At 36.0% G+C, this 12,427-nt stretch overlaps 1 protein-coding gene across 3 annotated transcripts in view; it reads left to right on the top strand.

The window, feature by feature from the left end:
- rtkna (rhotekin a) overlaps positions 1–12,427 on the top strand; it is a 111,453-nt gene that overhangs the window by 48,865 nt on the left and 50,161 nt on the right. The gene's annotated exons all lie outside the window — the stretch shown is intronic.

Genomic DNA, 12,427 nt, shown 5'->3' with positions numbered 1-12,427 from the left:
ACCGAGCTGTGACTTACTTTCACTTTGAACTCGGTGGAAAAAGCATATAAATAATGCCTTTAAAATTACAATATTCCAGCCATTTAATTGTAAATACCCATTAGAACACATCAAGACCTGAATTCAGCTGTTTGAGCGAATTTATTGAAAACCCTAAGCATTTCCTTCACCGCATAGTACAGATTGCTTTCAACGAGTATACATGGAGACGAACGACATAATTTGCACGAATTAGAACGCCTTTAAAATTACAATATTGCAGCGATTTAATTCAGTCCACCCATTAGAAAATATCAACAGCTAAATGCAGTTGTTTGTGAGCTTTTTGTTTTCATACAGAGAGCGCTGCGTTCAGTGTGTTAGACATGAGCTCCGAGATGTCCGTCTGAGAATTATACATGACTGCACGTCTTTTAAAGGCATTTAAATAAAAACACTCCAGCGATCCAACACAATAAATATAGAATAATATTTTAAAGACCTGCATTGGGTGCAAATGACGTTTTTCATAGGCTTAACTAACTAACTAACATGAGATGCACGGCTGCATTTATGTGTCTGTTAACAAAGACATCATTTGCACGTCTTTTAAAGGTATTTTAATACAAACACTCCAGCGATTAAACACAATAATAATACAGTCATATAATAAAAAGGTTAAATGATTGCTTATTTCTGCTTTTCGCCTCAACCGCACAGCAACGCGTCGTGGCTTTGAAGCAGGCGCTGCACGAATCTTAAGATATGGCAAGCCGTTTTAACCTAAAATACACATATTAATGAACTATGGCAAGCTGTTTTAGCCTAAAATATACTAAGCATTACTTATCGTAATAGCATTTTTACTAGCAACAATTCAATTACAGAGCTCTAAGTGTTCTGGGCTGGCCCTTTTGCCCGAAGGCTGCCCAATTTGGCTCTCCAAGCCAACATTTAAAGTTTGTCATCGAACTTTAGCTTCTAGTTATTATTATTATTAAAATTCTTCTGAGACTAAAATTCTATACGCTACTCCTCCTAGAGCTTTAAGGCTACAAGCCCCAAACTCGGCGGAGCCCTGGGCCCTGGTCACCAAAGTGTTGCTATATCTTTTTGGAATGATCAGACTTACAGTTGATTTAATATTAATTTTTTTACATGAAAAATTTCTATAGGTTTTCAATGGGCTGAGAAAAAATGCGCCATCTAGAGGCGCAATACCTCTCGACTGAAGAGGCGGGACTCAAACCTCTTGCTTACAGTCACTCTGAAATCGGTGGAAATACAAATAAATACCGCCTTTTAAAATTAAATATTCCAGCGATTTAATTGTAAATACCCATTAGAACACATCAACAGCTAAATTCAGTGGTTTGTGAGCAGTTCTTGTAAAAGAAATGCTTGCACCCTTCAGCGAGTATACAAGCCGTCAGCACGAACTCTCTCTGTATGTGCTCATAAACAACATAAATTGCACGAATTAGAGTGCCTTTAAAATTTATATATTTCAGCGATTTATTTGTAAATACCCATTAGAACACATCAACAAATCAACCTTTTGTGATCTGTTTTATTTCAAAGTTAAAGCACTGTCTTCAGCAAATGTGTTATACAGATGAGCTTTACGGCTCGGAGCTAATTTACCCGACTGAGAATTATACATGACTGCGCGTCTTTTAAAAGCATTTAAATAAAAACACTCCAGCGATCCAACACAAAAAATATACAAGAATATTTTAAAGAACTATATTAGCTGCAAATGAGCTGTTCAATAGGTTTCACTAACGAACATGTTACCGAGCTGTAACCTATACTTTCACTTTGACTTCGGTGTAAAATGCATATAAATAACGCCTTTAAAATTACAATATTCCAGCCATTTAATTATAAATACCCATTAGAACACATCAAGACCTGAATTCAGCTGTTTGAACGAATTTATTGAAAACCCGAAGCATTTCCTTCACCGCGTACAGATTGCCTTCAACTATGATACATGGAGACGAACGACATAATTTGCACGAATTTGACCGCCTTTAAAATTACAATATTGCAGCGATTTAATTAAGTCCACCCATTAGAGAATATCAACAGCTAAATGCAGTTGTTCGTGAGTATTTTTTTTTCATACAGAGAGCGCTGTGTTCAGCAGTGTGTTATGAGCTCCGAGATGTCCAACTGACAATTATACATGACTGCACGTCTTTTAAAGGCATTTAAATACAAACACTCCAGCGATTGCACACAATAAATATAGAAGAATATTTTAAAGACCTACATTGAGTGCAAATGACTTTTTTCACTGGCTTAACTAACTAACATTGAATGCACTGCTCAGTCTTCATCTGCATCAAAGACATCATTTGCACGTCTTTTAAAGGTATACAAACACTCCAGCGATTAAACACAATAATAGTAGAGTAATATATTACACAGCTTAAATGCTTGCTTATTTCTGCTTTTAGGCTCAACCGCACAGCAACGCTTTCAAGCACGCGCTGCACACTTGTTGTATGGCAAGCCGTTTTAACCTAAAATACACATAAATCCTCTATGGCAAGCTGTTTAGCCTAAAATATACTAAGCATTACTTATCGTAATAGCATTTTTACTAGCAACAATTCAATCAGAGAGCTCTAAGTGTTCTGGGCTGGCCCTTTTGCCCGAAGGCTGCCCGGTTTGCTTCTCCAAGCCAACATTTAAAGTTTGTCATCGAACTTTAGCTTCTAGTTATTATTATTATTATTAAAATTCTTCTGAGACTAAAATTCTATACGCTACTCCTCCTAGAGCTTTAAGGCTACAAGCCCCAAACTCGGCGGAGCCCTGGGCCCTGGTCACCAAAGTGTTGCTATATCTTTTTGGAATGATCAGACTTACAGTTGATTTAATATTAATTTTTTTACATGAAAAATTTCTATGGGATTTCAATGGGCTGAGAAAAAATGCGCCATCTAAAGGCGCAATACCTCTCGACTGAAGAGGCGGGACTCAAACCTCTTGCTTACAGTCACTCTGAAATCGGTGGAAATACAAATAAATACCGCCTTAAAAATTCAAATATTACAGCGATTTAACTCTAAATACCCATTAGAACATATCAACAGCTAAATTCAGTGGTTTGTGAGTAGTTCTTGTAAAAGAAAAGCTCGCACCCTTCAGCGCTTATACAAGCCGTCAGCACTAGGCTTCTCTCTCTCTCGACATGTGCTCACAAACAACATAAATTGCACGAATTAGAACGCCTTTAAAATAAATATATTTCAGCGATTTGTTTGTAAATATCCATTAGAACACATCAACAAATCAGCCTTTTGTGATCTGTTTTATTTCAAAGTTAAAGCACTGTCTTCAGCAAATGTGTTATACAGACGAGCTTTCACGGATCGGAGCTAACCTGACTGAGAATTATACATGACTGCACGTCTTTTAAAAGCATTTAAATAAAAACACTCCAGCGATCCAACACAATAAATATACAAGAATATTTTAAAGAACTACATTAGCTGCAAATGAGCTGTTCAATAAGTTTCACTAACGAACATGTTACCGAGCTGAGACTTAATTTCACTTTGATTTCGGTGGAAAATGCATATAAATAACGCCTTTAAAATTACAATATTCCAGCCATTTAATTGTAAATACCCATTAGAAACACATCAAGACCTGAATTCAGCTGTTTGAGCGAATTTATTGAAACCCCTAAGCATTTCCTTCACCGCGTACAGATTGCTTTCAACGAGTTTACATGGATACGAACGACATAATTTGCACAAATTTGACCGCCTTTAAAATTACAATATTGCAGCGATTTAATTCAGTCCACCCATTAGAAAATATCAACAGCTAAATGCAGTTGTTTGTGACTATTTTTTTTTTTTTTCATACAGAAAGCGCTGCATTCAGCAGTGTGTTAGACATGAGCTCCGAGATGTCCGACTGAGAATTATACATGACTGCACGTCTTTTAAAGGCATTTAAATAAAAACACTCCAGCGATTCAACACAATAGATATAGAAGAATATTTTAAAGACCTGCATTGGGTGCAAATGACGTTTTTCATAGGCTTAACTAACATGAGATGCACGGCTGCATTTATGTGTCTGTTAACAAAGACATCATTTGCACGACTTTTAAAGGTATTTTAATACAAACACTCCGGCGATTCAACACAATAATAGTTCAGTCATATAATAAAAAGTTTAAATGCTTGCTTATTTCTGCTTTTCGGCTCAACCGCACGGCAACGCAACGCGGCTTTGAAGCAGGCATCACTTATTCCAGTATGGCAAGCCGTTTTAACCTAAAATACACATATTAATCCAATATGGTGTTCTGGGCTGGCCCTTTTGCCCGAAGCCTGCCCGGTTTGCTTCTCCAAGCCAACATTTAAAGTTTGTCATCGAACTTTAGCTTCTAGTTATTATGTTGGCTTGGAGAGCCAACATATTGTTATGCTATTTAAACTTATTATTATTATTATTATTATTATTAAAATTCTTCTGAGACTAAAATTCTATACGCTACTCCTCCTAGAGCTTTAAGCCTACAAGCCCCAAACTCGGCGGAGCCCTGGGCCCTGGTCACGAAAGTGTTGCTATATCTTTTTGGAATGATCAGACTTACAGTTGATTTAATATTAATTTTTTTATATTAAAAATTCCTAAAATTTCGCCCTCTAATGGAGCAATACCTCTCCACTGAATGGAAATATGTCCCATAGAATTGAATGGGCTGAGAAAAAGGCGCCCTCTAAAGGAGTAAATCCTCTCTACTCAACAGGAGATCGCTGAGCTCTGACCTACTTTCACTTTGACTTAGGTGGAAAATGCAAATAAATAACGCCTTTAAAATTAAAATATTCCAGCGATTTAATTGTAAATACCCATTAGAACACACCAAGACCTATTTGAGCTAATTTATTCACAACTCTAAGCATTTCCTTCACCGTGTACAGCTTCAGCACGTACTCTCTCTGTATATCTGCTCACAAACGACATGATTTGCTCGAATTAGAACGCCTTTAAAATTAAAATATTACAGCGATTTAACTCTAAATACCCATTACAACACATCAACAGCTAAATCAGTTTGTGATCTGTTTTATTTCAAAGTTGAAGCAGTGTCTTCAGCAAATGTATTACACAGACGAGCTTCACGGCTCGGAGCTAACTTACGTTACCCGACTGAGAATTATACATGACTGCACGTCTTTTAAAAGCATTTAAATAAAAACACTCCAGCGATTGTACACAATAAATATAGAAGAATATTTTAAAGAGCTACATTGGGTGTAAATTAGCTATTTCAAACGTTTTACTAACGAACATGAGATGTACGGCTGCATTATAAGTCTGTCAACAAATACATAATTTGCACGTCTTTTAAAGGCATTTAAATAAAAACACTCCAGCGATTGCACACAATAAATATAGAAGAATATTTTAAAGAGCCGCATTGAATGCAAATGACCTGTTTCAAAGGTTTTTAATAACGAACATGAGATGCAAGGCTGCATCCGTCTGTGTCAACAAAGAATTCATTTGCACGTCTTTTAAAGGTAATCAAATAAAAACATTCCAGCGATTGCACTCAATAAATATAGAAGAATATTTTAAAGAGCTGCATTGAGTGTAAATGAGCTATTTCAAACGTTTTACTAACGAACATGAGATGTACGGCTGCATCCCTCTGTCAACAAAGAATTCATTTACACGTCTTTTAAAGGTAATCAAATAAAAACATTCCAGCGATTGCACACAATAAATATAGAAGAATATTTTAAAGAGCTGCATTGAGTGTAAATGAGCTATTTCAAACGTTTCACTAACGAACATGAGATGCACGGCTGCATTTATGTGTCTGTTAACAAAGACATCATTTGCACGACTTTTAAAGGTATTTTAATACAAACACTCCAGCGATTCAACACAATAATAGTACAGTCATATAATAAAAAGGTTAAATGCTTGCTTATTTCTGCTTTTCGCCTCAACCGCACAGCAACGCGTCGTGGCTTTGAAGCAAGCGCTGCACGAATCTCGTATGGCAAGCCGATTTAACCTAAAATACACATATTAATCCACTATGGCAAGCTGTTTTAGCCTAAATATACTAAGCATTACTTATCGTAATAGCATTTTTACTAGCAACAATTCAATTACAGAGCTCTAAGTGTTCTGGGCTGGCCCTTTTGCCCCAAGGATGCCCAATTTGGCTCTCCAAGCCAACATTTAAAGTTTGTCATCGAACTTTAGCTTCTAGTTATGTTGGCTTGGAGAAGCCAACATATTGTTATGCTATTTAAACTTATTATTATTATTATTCTTATGACCTAAAGAAATTTCTGACAGCTACTCCTCCGAGGCCTTTGAAGCCACAAGGCCCAAACTTGGCAGAGACCTGGGCCCTTGTCCCGAAAGAGTTGCTATATCTATTTGGACTGATCAGATGTACAGTTGATTTATTATAAATTTTTGAATATGACAAATTTCCCAATGAAATACATGGGCTGAGAAAAAATGCGCCCTCTAACAGTAATACCTCTCGACTGAAGAGGCGGGACTCAAACCTCTTACTTACAGTCACTCTGAAATCGGTGGAAATACAAATAAATACCGCCTTAAAAATTTAAATATTACAGCGATTTAACTCTAAAAACCCATTAGAACATATCAACAGCTAAATTCAGTGGTTTGTGAGTAACGTTAGTTCTTGTAAAAGAAAAGCTCGCACCCTTCAGCGCTTATACAAGCCGTCAGCACGAACTCTCTCTGTATGTGCTCATAAACAACATAACTTGCACGAATTAGAACGCCTTTAAAATTAATATATTTCAGCGATTTATTTGTAAATACCCATTAGAACACATCAACAAATCAGCCTTTTGTGATCTGTTTTATTTCAAAGTTAAAGCACTGTCTTCAGCAAATGTGTTATACAGACGAGCTTTCACGGGTCGGAGCTAACTTACTCGACTGAGAATTATGACTGCACGTCTTTTAAAAGCATTTAAATAAAAACACTCCAGCGATCCAACACAATAAATATACAAGAATATTTTAAAGAACTACATTAGCTGCAAATGAGCTTTTCAGTTTCACTAACGACCATGTTACCGAGCTGTGACTTACTTTCACTTTGAACTCGGTGGAAAATGCATATAAATAATGCCTTTAAAATTACAATATTCCAGCCATTTAATTGTAAATACCCATTAGAACACATCAAGACCTGAATTCAGCTGTTTGAGCGAATTTATTGAAAACCCTAAGCATTTCCTTCACCGCGTACAGATTGCTTTCAACGAGTATACATGGAGACGAACGACATAATTTGCACGAATTAGAACGCCTTTAAAATTACAATATTGCAGCGATTTAATTCAGTCCACCCATTAGAAAATATCAACAGCTAAATGCAGTTGTTTGTGAGCATTTTGTTTTCATACAGAGAGCGCTGCATTCAGCAGTGTGTTAGACATGAGCTCCGAGATGTCCGTCTGAGAATTATACATGACTGCACGTCTTTTAAAGGCATTTAAATAAAAACACTCCAGCGATCCAACACAATAAATATACAAGAATATTTTAAAGAACTACATTAGCTGCAAATGAGCTTTTCAGTTTCACTAACGACCATGTTACCGAGCTGTGACTTACTTTCACTTTGAACTCGGTGGAAAATGCATATAAATAATGCCTTTAAAATTACAATATTCCAGCCATTTAATTGTAAATACCCATTAGAACACATCAAGACCTGAATTCAGCTGTTTGAGCGAATTTATTGAAAACCCTAAGCATTTCCTTCACCGCGTACAGATTGCTTTCAACGAGTATACATGGAGACGAACGACATAATTTGCACGAATTAGAACGCCTTTAAAATTACAATATTGCAGCGATTTAATTCAGTCCATCCATTAGAAAATATCAACAGCTAAATGCAGTTGTTTGTGAGCATTTTGTTTTCATACAGAGAGCGCTGCGTTCAGCAGTGTGTTACATGAGCTCCGAGATGTCCGACTGAGAATTATACATGACTGCACGTCTTTTAAAGGCATTTAAATAAAAACACTCCAGCGATTCAACACAATAAATATAGAAGAATATTTTAAAGACCTGCATTGGGTGCAAATTACTTTTTTCATAGGCTTAACTAACTAACATGAGATGCACTGCTCAGTCTTCATCTGCATCAAAGACATCATTTGCACGTCTTTTAAAAGTATTTAAATACAAACACTCCAGCGATTAAACACAATAATAGTACAGTAATATATTACACAGCTTAAATGCTTGCTTATTAATGCTTTTAGGCTCAACCGCACAGCAACGCTTTCAAGCACGCGCTGCACACTTGTTGTATGGCAAGCCGTTTTAACCTAAAATACACTTAATCCACTATGGCAAGCTGTATTAACCTAAAATATACTAAGCATTACTTATCGTAATAGCATTTTTACTAGCAACAATTCAATCAGAGAGGTCTAAGTGTTCTGGGCTGGCCCTTTTGCCCGAAGGCTGCCCGGTTTGCTTCTCCAAGCCAACATTTAAAGTTTGTCATCGAACTTTAGCTTCTAGTTATTATTCTTATGACCTAAAGAAATTTCTGACAGCTACTCCTCCGAGGCCTTTGAAGCCACAAGGCCCAAACTTGGCAGAGACCTGGGCCCTTGTCCCGAAAGAGTTGCTATATCTATTTGGACTGATCAGATGTACAGTTGATTTATTATTAATTTTTGAAAATGACACATTTCCCAATGAAATACATGGGCTGAGAAAAAATGCGCCCTCTAACAGTAATACCTCTCGACTGAAGAGGCGGGATTCAAACCTCTTACTTACAGTCACTCTGAAATCGGTGGAAATACAAATAAATATCGCCTTAAAAATGTAAATATTACAGCGATTTAACTCTAAAAACCCATTAGAACATATCAACAGCTAAATTCAGTGGTTTGTGAGTAATGTTAGTTCTTGTAAAAGAAAAGCTCGCACCCTTCAGCGAGTATGCATGCCGTCAGCACGAACTCTCTCTGTATGTGCTCATAAACAACATAACTTGCACGAATTAGAACGCCTTTAAAATTAATATATTTCAGCGATTTATTTGTAAATACCCATTAGAACACATCAACAAATCAGCCTTTTGTGATCTGTTTTATTTCAAAGTTAAAGCACTGTCTTCAGCAAATGTGTTATACAGACGAGCTTTCAGGCTCGGAGCTAACTTACCCGACTGAGAATTATGACTGCACGTCTTTTAAAAGCATTTAAATAAAAACACTCCAGCGATCCAACACAATAAATATACAAGAATACTTTAAAGAACTACATTAGCTGCAAATGAGCTTTTCAGTTTCAGTAACGACCATGTTACCGAGATGTGACTTACTTTCACTTTGAACTCGGTGAAAAATGCATATAAATAATGCCTTTAAAATTACAATATTCCAGCCATTTAATTGTAAATACCCATTAGAACACATCAAGACCTGAATTCAGCTGTTTGAGCGAATTTATTGAAAACCCTAAGCATTTCCTTCACCGCGTACAGATTGCTTTCAACAAGTATACATGGAGACGAACGACATAATTTGCACGAATTAGAACGCCTTTAAAATTACAATATTGCAGCGATTTAATTTAGTCCACCCATTAGAAAATATCAACAGCTAAATGCAGTTGTTTGTGAGCATTTTGTTTTCATACAGAGAGCGCTGCGTTCAGCAGTGTGTTAGACATGAGCTCCGAGATGTCCGACTGAGAATTATACATGACTGCACGTCTTTTAAAGGCATTTAAATAAAAACACTCCAGCGATTCAACACAATAAATATAGAAGAATATTTTAAAGACCTGCATTGGGTGCAAATTACTTTTTCATAGGCTTAACTAACTAACATGAGATGCACTGCTCAGTCTTCATCTTCATCATCAAAGACATCATTTGCACGTCTTTTAAAGGTATTTAAATACAAACACTCCAGCGATTAAACACAATAATAGTAGAGTAATATATTACACAGCTTAAATGCTTGCTTATTAATGCTTTTAGGCTCAACCGCACAGCAACGCTTTCAAGCACGCGCTGAAACACTTGTTGTATGGCAAGCCGTTTTAACCTAAAATACACATAAATCCACTATGGCAAGCTGTTTTAACCTAAAATATACTAAGCATTACTTATCGTAATAGCATTTTTACTAGCAACAATTCAATCAGAGAGCTCTAAGTGTTCTGGGCTGGACCTTTTGCCCGAAGGCTGCCCGGTTTGCTTCTCCAAGCCAACATTTAAAGTTTGTCATCGAACTTTAGCTTCTAGTTTATTGATAATGTTTCCCTGTAATCATAATTTGAGTGAAATGGTCTCTATTGTTAATTGTATAGGTTTGTATAACACTGAAACTGATTAAAATATAGAATCTTATGAGTAGACTACAGAGAGCAAGGTAATGTGCCTCAACTTGACCATTTCAGTGCACTTTTAGGACTAAGACAGGTATGTTCTATGCAAATGTTTTAATAGAGGGAAACAAGATACAATTCTAATTTTAACATTGTGTATTCTTAAGACATTGTTCTTTGAATAAAATAAGTATCAGCTGTATACAAAGTGACCAAATTCGGTTTTTGACTTCTGAAAATGGGTATTATTTAACAATCTGGACATGGAGTCTTGTTGAGGTCACCATATCTCTGGGAGTGAATGATGTAGGGCCTTGAAATTTAAGATTTCAAAAGAAAAGCTAATTAACAACTAGAATCTACAATCATACTGTGATATCTTTAATACTTCTTTACACAAACTTTTGAAAAATAATATTTATGGCACTCACACAGGTATTTTTAATGCAGTTGTCTTGACCTTGACAGAAGGAAACGAGATGCATCTCTAGTTTCAACAGTATTTGTTCTTCAGACATTCCTCTTTAAAAGAACAGAAGTATCATATTTTTGCAAACTGACCCACATTTGGTTTTTGATCACTGAAAATGTGTGCATTTTAACGATTTACTCTTAGAGCCATTTTAAATTTCAATATCTCTGGAACCAAACCATATAGGGCCTTAAAAATGAAGACTCCAAAAGAAAAGATTGTTAAGACATAATATTTAAAAAGGCATTGAGATATCTTTAATACTTTTTAAGGTTACAGGCATGCAAACTTTGAAGAAAAAACTTGAAAACAAAGATTGCTAAAGTCAACAGATTTGACTAACAGACCTACCAATTTATGTGTAAAAATAACACATCTTACTAAAGTCATTTTACCTTCCTGTAATTGCCATTTTGACCTCCCTCCAAATAGTGGATTACTCAGTTAATATTCATCCATGACATTTAATATTTTAGCTTTCATCTCTATACATGTCTATCTTTTTTCGGAAAAAGAAAAATATTAGCAAAATAAAAAATTTGAGCCGGTGAAGTTTGATTCGACACAGAATGACCCAGGTTTTTTGTAGTGTTAGAGGCATGAAGGCAGAGTCATGTAGTTCCAATGAGCCTGAGTTGAAATATTTTTTTGTTATGTAACTATATTTGTTATATAATTCAGTATCACTCCACCCTTACTGAGTGCTTTTGATTGTGTTATTCAATTACATCAGACAGTGTGTCCTACAAATACCACCAGCAGCACACAGGGCCTTTTGGCATTCATCTTCATTCTGCTGGCTCACTCCTCACCTATTTTTTACCTGAGTGAGTACGACCTGCTGTGCCCCCTGGAACAACCATCTGAAGTGGCTTAATGAATCTAAGAGCATGTCTGTCATAGTCCTGGCTTCAGTCCACCCTGAGCAAGCACTAGACCTGTGTGTAATTCAACTAAATTAAATTGTGTGAAACATGATAGGATTGGTAAAAATGCTGCTGACTTGGGTTACCAGGTTAGACGTGCATGTGCTGTGATTATTATTATTACAGGGCTGCTTGCTTTTAAGAAAGCCACAAGATAATGAAGGCTCTCAGCATCTAATGAGCAGTTAATGACATCGAGGGCAGCTAAATTGGAGATAATGGACACAGAAAATGATTATTTTTTTCTGTTTGACGTACAAATTCATAGCCTTGTTTTTGTAGGCTTTTGTAAAGCTGTTTACCAAATTTGACCCTGGTCTGGACCACAAAACCTGTGCCATAAATAGCACAGGTATATTTGTAGCAGTAGCCAACAATACACTGTATAGGTCAAAATTATTGAGTTTTCTTTAATGCTTTCTTTAATTTCTTTAAAAAAAAAAAATTAGGATATTAAGTAAAGATCATGTTCCATGAAGATATTTTGTCAATGTCCTACTGATTTTCTCAATATTTAAATTTTTTTTTGCACCCTCAGATTCCAGATTTTCAAATAGTTGTTTCTCAGCCAAACATTGTCCTATCCTACCATACATCAATGGAAAGCTTATTTATTCAGCTTTCAAATCTTGTATAA

The sequence above is a fragment of the Garra rufa genome, chromosome 5, assembly GCF_049309525.1.
Source record: "Garra rufa chromosome 5, GarRuf1.0, whole genome shotgun sequence".
Classification (NCBI taxonomy): domain Eukaryota; kingdom Metazoa; phylum Chordata; class Actinopteri; order Cypriniformes; family Cyprinidae; genus Garra; species Garra rufa.
The sequence above is the reverse complement of the archived record's forward strand: the minus strand, read 5'-3'. Positions and strand labels throughout refer to the sequence as shown.